Source organism: Camelus bactrianus, chromosome 32 (genome assembly GCF_048773025.1).
Source record: "Camelus bactrianus isolate YW-2024 breed Bactrian camel chromosome 32, ASM4877302v1, whole genome shotgun sequence".
Classification (NCBI taxonomy): domain Eukaryota; kingdom Metazoa; phylum Chordata; class Mammalia; order Artiodactyla; family Camelidae; genus Camelus; species Camelus bactrianus.
This window is the reverse complement of record NC_133570.1, coordinates 17408043-17415993: the sequence shown is the minus strand read 5'-3', so window position 1 is coordinate 17415993 and position 7951 is coordinate 17408043. Positions and strand designations below refer to the sequence as shown.

Sequence of the window (7951 nt, the reverse complement as noted above, 5' to 3'; positions counted from 1 at the left end):
CTACTCAGATGCACAACCCTAGTCCTCCTGTAACATGCTGACTCGCTCAGGAAATGGATGTTGCTAGAATATTATTAAACACATGCCCCATTCAGACCTCTTCCCTTGATCTCCATTTCTCCACCCAGAAGAGGACATTATAAAACACCCAGCAGGGTTACTATGTAGTTAGTCATACAAAGCCTGTAATATGTGCACAATGAACACTATATAACATTATTTTATTGTTTCCAGACCAGTAACAGTGGGGCTCCATGGAGGCAGGGGATTTCATTTTGTCAGTTTTAGCACTTTCTACATGGCAGGCACTATTTATTGGACATATGAAGAAATTAATGAATGAGCTATGAATAAACATGTGGCTGACTATGGACAAATTAATGTCTGCATGTCGTTTTTTCCTTATCTGTAAAATGGGGATGAAAATAGACCTCTCAAAAGGCTATTAAAGGTTTGAATGTGTAAATATAGAAAGTGTTTAGAACAATGCCTAAATATTATGTAAATATATATATAATATATAGGTAGTTATATATATATATATTTGCTGTTATGGTGATAACTATTACAGAAATTTATTTTACATAGATAATATATACACATGGCTAAAAAAAATTCAAGCAGAACAAAGAACAAAGGTTCACAGTGAAGAGTAAGACCGTATTCCTTCCTCCCCTTCCTTCAGGTACTCAATGTACATGCATATATAGACATGTAATCTTTCCCATTTTACAGATGGAGAAAGGGAGGCACAGAGAGGTTAAACTGAGCTGAGATCTACTAGCCTGGAGTTTTATTTTATTCTTGTCTATCAGGGTTTCACAACCTCACATTCTTGACATTTTAGGCTGAATGCTTCTTCGCTGTGGCGGCGGAGGGCGGCCCGCAGGACAAAATTACACCCTCCTTGAGAACCACTGATGAGTATGAATTGTATGATAGCCTGTCTCTCTTTTCTCTCTGTTTTACACAAGCAGTAGCATAAGAACACTCCACTCCCTTGCTTATAGACAGAAGGGAACTGCTCTTAAACAGAGCTACCCCGGGAGGAAAAGTGGTGAGCCGCCTATCCTGGGGGCAAGCCGGCAATGCAGACCAGGGGCTCCACTGCTGGCTGTCAGCAACCAGGAACGCCCCGCCCCACCGCGCGGTCCGGAGGCGGGACCGAGGGGGAGGGGAGCGGCGATGGGCGTGGCCTCGCCCAGGCCCGCCCCCACGCTCTACGTCACGGCGCCGCGGCTCCGCCCCCGGCGCGGGCATCTCCCCCTCCCCCGGCCGGGGAGGCTGGCGAGCCGCGAGTCGCTGGGCGCGCGGCGCTTTCTCGGCGCGCCTCGCACGGTAGGTGGCCGTGGGGCGGCGCGGGGGCCCTAGGTTGCAGCCGCCGGCAGGTGGCCGCCCCTAGGTCGGCCCCGGGCGCGGGGAAGCCCTCGGCCCTCGCGGCTTCTTCCCAGGCCCGGCGCGGCTGCTCGGGCTCCGGGGCTGGGTGCTGGGAGGGAGGCGGCGCGGGCGGGCGGTGCGCGAATCCGCACCCGCCCGGCGCTCTGAGCGCTTTCTGCCGGGTGCGGCGGAGACCTGGCCCCTATGACCGCGATTCCGGCTTCGGACCCTGCGTCCGGGAGGCGCTCAGCGTGTGTGAGTGTGTTTGTGTGTGTTGACGGGGGAGGCGGCGTATCTCCGCTGTCTGAGTCCCCGACCCCTCCCCGGCGCGCGGGGCCCCCAACGCGGGCGCCGGGACGCGCCGAGGGGCGCGTGGAAGTTAACTTGCAGTCGCCGTGGAGTTGCAAGGCATGTCTAAAGCGGAGGGACTGGGGGGCGGAAATCGCTGCCTGGGGAGGGGGGCGCCAAGAGTATGCTATAGGGGCAGCCCTGGTGAACTTAGGGGTCATCCACCAGGAGCGGGGAGGAATCTAACCAGATGATCTCACCGCCCTGCAACCTCCCCCTCTCAGTGAGAGCTGAACGGAAGGTTCCCCGTAAACCTGGGACTGGGAAAGGGGGCATGATCACCAAGGTTGGGCACAGTCTGTTATTATTATATAGGACAGAGGTCAGGGTCTGGCTTTTCCACTTAAAGGCCCGTCCCCTGGGAAGGAAAGGTGGGACCCATCCGATTGAGTGTAATAATTTGAGAGGCCTATCACCTTGCCTGCCTCCCATTTTGCAGATGGGGAAACTGAGGCTCAGAAAGATCATGTGTCCATGGCCCTAGATCCCACAGCTAGGACGTGGCAGAGCTGAAATTCATCCTCAGGCCCCCTGACTTCATGAGTCTTGTAGAGATGTTGGGGAGGAGGGCTGGGAAACTCCTACTCATCCTTCAGAAGCCTCCTCAAACAGCACCTCCTCCTGGAAGCCCTCCCTGGAACTCTCCATTGTTGGGGGTTTCCTGTTTTGAGTCCCACAGAGGTAACTGGCCCTTTCCCACACTTGTGAGCCTCTTTACAGGTCTGTCTCCCATTCTGGGCTGTGGGCACCTCTACCTGTGTCCCATCTCATATCCTTTCGTTCAGCTGGGTGGCTTGATGGTTAGGCAAGGCCTCTGGGTTTGGACATACTTCAGTGTGACTCACTCTGGTTTAGTAGTGATGTGGCCTGGGCAAGTCATTCCCCCTTACTCAGCCTCAGTTTTCATGACTGTAAAATCGGGTTTATTGTATCATTTATGAACCATTTTAACCCACTGAATCCCAGTTGTGCTATTATTTACTTAATGTATATATTTATATCATCTTTATAAAAAAGATCATGTAAGTTTTAAAATGGTAGCTTTATTGATAGAACTCATATGCCACCCTTTTAAAGTATTCAATTCAGTGGTTTTGGGGGATATACACAGAGTTGTGCAACCATCCTCACTGTCTAATTCTAGGACATTTTCATTACCCGAAAAGAAACCCTGGGTCCATCAGCGGTCACTCTCAATCCCTCCTCCCGCTAGCTCCTGGCAACCACTAATCTACTTTCTGGCTCTATGGCTTTGCCTAGGCAGGACATTTCATACAAATGGAATCGTGTCCTGTGGTCTTTTGTGATTGGTACTTTTCACTGAGGATGTTTCTACGGTTCGTCCGTGTGATAATATACGGCAGTACTTCATTCCTTGTTTATTTTAGTATTTACATTGCTTTTTATGGCTAAACACGTTGTATGAATATACCGCACTTTATCCATTTATCAGTTGTTGGGCATTTGGGTCGTTGCCACTCTGGGGCTATTTTGAATAATGCTGCTGTGAAAATTCGGGTACAAGTCTGTGTGTGGGTGTGTGTTTTCAGTTCTCTGGGGCATAGCCCTAGGAGTGGAATTGGGGTCACATGGTAACGCTACGTGTTACCTTTTGAGGAACCACCAAACTGTTTTCTAAAGCAGCTGCACCACTTTACAATCCCACCAGCAGCAGATGAGGGCTCGGAGAATCTTGAACTTAGTCTTACGTGGCTGTGATCTTGGAAATCACCGGCTCTGATGTGCTAGTTGTAAATTATTGTCTAACACACGAAATTAAGCTCCTCATTAGCAGAGTAACCATGCAGAGTGACCGGGAACCTCCGGGACCATCAATTAGGGAAACAGATCAGGTCTGCGGAGCGCTTAGCTGAGTTACAGGTGCCCCACGTCCCTCCCGTAACAGTGATGGACATTGGTTGAGGGCCTACTGCTAGGCTCTGAACAGGACAAGGGGTGGCAATGAGGAAGCCAGGGGCTCTTGGTGCCCACCCCAGGACCTGGCGCTGGGTCTGGTAGTGCCTTTAGGCACCTGTGCGTGGGATAAAGGAAAGGGGGGAAATGGCTCACACCTTCCCACTCCAGGCCAGCGGGGGTCCCTTGACAAGTGAGGATCCTTGAAGGCCAGGGAGACCCTTGGAGGGTTTCCCAGACGGCAGCCCTAAGGGAAAGCCTGTCCCTTGGCTCCAAAATAGGGTCTGGTCTTGCCTGTGCTCACCCTGCCGCCATACCTCCATGTTCATTTGAAGGTGACCTCCCCTGGTGGGGAGGCCTAAGTCGGGGGCCTAAGTGAGCCACCGCTTACTTCAAGTGGTGTCACTCCCAGGCCTGAGACCAGCAGTCCTGAGTTAACAACGTCCCACCTGTGACATCCCGGACACACAAACATCTCAACCCTTCTCCCAGGTGGCGCCCCCGCACCTGGAATGCCCACCTCTCCCCTCACACTCTTGGCTTTCGGTGACAGTGAGGCTGCCCAGGAAGAGCCCAGGTCAGAGGGCGGAAGAACAATCCCTTGCTCCAAGGTCATTGGTTCTTCCTGAGGTTGAACCTGTCACCTACTGCTTTGGGACCTTCAGCCAGCGTTGATCTGTGTGTACCAGGGTCCCAGCCACCAACCTCGCCTCGCCTGGGCAGCTCCTTTTTAGGGGGGGCCGTGGAGACCGTGCCTTCTGGTGGCCTTGTCCAGCCTCTCCTGCTTTTATGCATTCAGGCAGACTTTCCCTTTCTTGGCCTTTTTAAATCCTGAATTCCTGTGCTGGAAGAAGGCAGCCTGGGGACATGGAAACAGGGTTGAGGAGGCAGGCAAGGGGCTGCCCCTCTCTGGGCCTCTCTGCCGGGGAATGGGGGTGGACTGAGTCTGAACTCGGGTGCAGTACCACCTTGGGATCAGTGAGGCTGTCACATGCATTATTTATTTTTTTTTTTATTGAAGTGTAGTCAGTCTGCAGCGTTGTGTTAACAGATGCATTATTGACGTGACTCTGGATCCGTTTGTAGCAAGAGCGGCAGGTCAGAAGTGGCTGGTATTGGTGGTTGGACAGCCCGGGTGTGGCCTGTGTGGCTTCGTTTTGCCATGTGGCATCGTCGTGGAAGCTTGTTTGGGTGGCAGCTCCTGCCCTCCCCACTCGTCACCTGTTCTTAACACATGCAAAGCCCCTTGTCCTCTCAGAGTCATCTGCCCTCTCCGGGGCTGCACCAGGGAAGGTTCTGGGATGCCCGTGCTTTCCCATGTCCCTGCTTGGGTCTCCTCCACCCCAGGGGCTGCTGCGGCCCGAGGGTTTGTGGGAATGATTCATTCAGAGGTGCCTGAGAGCTGGTCCATTCCCCAGAAATGGCAGGGGGACCGCAGAGGGCAGTGCCTACGTGCCCCAGGAGGAGCCTTTGTTATCTTGCGTGCTCAGCTGGCAGGTAGCCGGCCCGTCTGCCAAGTGAATTCTTGCATCAGCCAGACTTTTGACCTGGGCGGCTGTGGCCAGGAGGTGGCGGGCAGGTGGAGGTGGCCAGAAAGTGGGTTTGGTGATAGCATCCTCAAGGGCGATGTGTCTGAGTTCATCGGCTGCCTTCCCTTTGCATCCATTTTCTCGCGTGCAGAACAGAGGTGCAAATAGGTCCTACCTCCTGTGTTACACGGGAGGGGTTGTGGGGGTCAAGTACCCACCCAGGCAAAGTGCCAGACCCCAGGGTCAGACCTCTTTGGAGTCTTCCAACATGTCCCTTTGTGAGCCTCGGTGTCCCCAGCTGTCCAGAGGCAGTAAATACAAGTATACTGCCAACAGGGCTTAGTGGGCGCCGGGCAGTGTTCCAGGTACTTTATGTACTTGAACTTGTTTAATTCTCCCAGCAGCCTGGTGAGGTGTAGACACTGAGGCACAGAGAGGTGGAATAATTGGCACGAGGTCGCCCATCTAGGATGGGAGAGACGGGGTTAGAATCCAGGATCTACACTTGAAATTACCATCTTACCCATTCTCAATACTGTCTTAATGCCTCACATGTAGAAAATGCTCAGAAAATGTCAGTTGTTATCATTTCATTATTATCGAATTATTCTTTTATGTTACAGCAAGATAAAATTATTACGTGTCATTAATAATAATTCATCCTCTTTCCTGCCCCTTTGATCACACGCCTTCCTGGACAGACAGACCGAGCAGGGCTCTTGGCTTGTGAAGTCTAGATTCCTTCCCTCCAAAGTCCCCCTACTCCCTCCCACTTCCCCCACTCCTGTGAGCATTTGGGGTGGGCTAGAGCTTGGAGGCAGCTGGATCCCCGCTTTGCCTCCACATCGCTGTGTGACGTTGCGCCAGTTGCTTCCCCTCTCTGAGACTCAAGTTTCCCCACCTGTGAAATGGGCGGTTGGGCTGTAACAAGCTGTCAGTCAATGGCTTCGACCCCTGGGATGGTTTTTGTTTAGCCCCCATAGTGTTTGATTTTAAAACAAGAAGACATTCAAATATTTTTAGAGAATAGTTTCAGTGTCTCACTTTTTAGGAAACTCAGGAGCTTGGGCCAAACCAGAGTGACCTGAAGCTGCCCCGGAGATGGATGGCCTGGGCTCTCCTGGCCTCGAGGGCCCTCCAGCCCAGTGCACATCTTCAGCGCTCTGAGGACACCAGGGACCTGCCTGAGTGTCACTTGAACAACAAGTAGATCCATTGCTTTAAAAAACCAATATGTGTATTTTTAACCACTGGCTTCAGTGTTCTCCAAGAGTTCTTCCAGCTCTGCTTTGTAGACCATCTGAGGCTGTCTGAGGCCTCCGATACCTTTTCTGCCACTGTAAACTTTCAAGGCTTTTTACACACTCAGCCCTTATCCCACTTCCACACTCCCTGAGTGAGGAACCCCTATCTTTGAGCCCCAGGGTCCCACCTTACCTGGCTCAGGTCCCTGGCTAACCCGCTGGGAAATATTTGGGGCCAGCCAAGGTCCCTCTGCTCTGAGTACCAGCCAGTGTATGTCTGTGTTCCAGCGCATCTCCACCACCTGCACAGCTGTGGGGACACCACCCCATACCCTTTCCCTGTCCTCACAGGGTCCCAGGGAGACATTTGTTATTAACAGCTCCATTTCCCGGAAACTAAGGCTCAAGTCACTTTCCTGGGGTCACACAGGCCTGATATGACAGCACCGGAATTCCAACCCAGATGCGCCCAACTCCAGTGGCTGCCTCCTGGAGTCATCCATCCAACCATCCCTGCTCAGAGCCACTGAGTGATGCCTCCTCTAGTGTCTCTGGTCACTGCCATGTCCTCAGCCCATGGCACTGGGCCTGGGTCATACTGGGCACTCAGTGACTTGCTGAAGAAGGACACGTGGCAGGTTCTCAGTTAGATGCTGGGGTGCAGAGTTCAGGAAGCCACCAGGTCCCACTTTTCCTGGAGTGAACCGCCTGGCGAAGGCATCAGACAGGAAAACGAGTAAATCACATCTCTGACCCAAGGTGCCAAGCTGGGAAGTCGGTTACCGCACCCCTCAAACTTGAACTCTTTCACGAATCCCCTAGAGACCTTCCCAAAGTGCAGATTCTGCTCAGCAGGTTTGGAGCAGGGCCTGGTGACTGCCGTTCTACCCAGCTCCCAGGGGACTCCGGGATAGTTTCTCTAAAGACCACACTTGGAGCAGAGACAGCCTAGATCAGAGGTTGGCAAACCACAGCCCGTGGGCCACATGTGGCCCACTGCTTGTTTTTGTGAATAAAGTTTTATTTACATTTTGTCTGTGGCTGTTTCTGGGCAACAGTGGCAGAGTCGAGCGGTTCCGGTGGAGACCGTGTGGTCCACAGAACTGAAAGTGATGATTCTTGGGCCCTTTACGGAACGCCTGGCAACCTCGATCTACTCATCTCTTGGGTCCCTTCATAATACTATTTTGTGATTTGGTGAGTGTCAGGTGGTAATAAAAATAATGATTGTAGTTAACATTTGAATGCCTCCTGGGTCCTTAGTTCTTTGCGGGTAGTTTTCTTAGCTCAACGCTATCTATCGTAGTAACACTGTTGTATTCATTTTGTAGGTGAGAAAGCTGAGGCTCACAGGGGCCAGGAAGTGGGTGAGGCCGATTGGAGCCAGGTCAGCTCATTGTTGTCACATCAGAACTTCTGCCTGGAAAATTTTCGCAGAGCACAGACAAGGTCTTGGTTTGATTTCAACCCATCCCAGAGTGCTTGGTACCTTCATTTCTTCCTTTGTCCTCCCACTGAGTCAACAAATGGCTGTGCAAC

At 52.3% G+C, this 7951-nt stretch overlaps 1 protein-coding gene across 4 annotated transcripts in view; it reads left to right on the top strand.

Annotated features, from left to right (window-relative positions):
• The first annotated feature begins 1218 nt into the window (after nucleotides 1-1218).
• Nucleotides 1219-7951, top strand: part of TPST2 (tyrosylprotein sulfotransferase 2) — a 47780-nt gene continuing 41047 nt past the window's right edge. Inside the window, exons 1-2 of one of the 4 annotated variants that reach the window (XM_074355867.1) lie at nucleotides 1251-1338; nucleotides 7744-7861. The gene's annotated coding sequence lies outside the window, so the exon portion shown is untranslated. Of the gene's footprint in view, nucleotides 1339-7743; nucleotides 7898-7951 lie in introns of all 4 variants that reach the window. The other 3 variants (XM_074355866.1, XM_074355868.1, XM_074355869.1) reach the window with 3 other exon arrangements.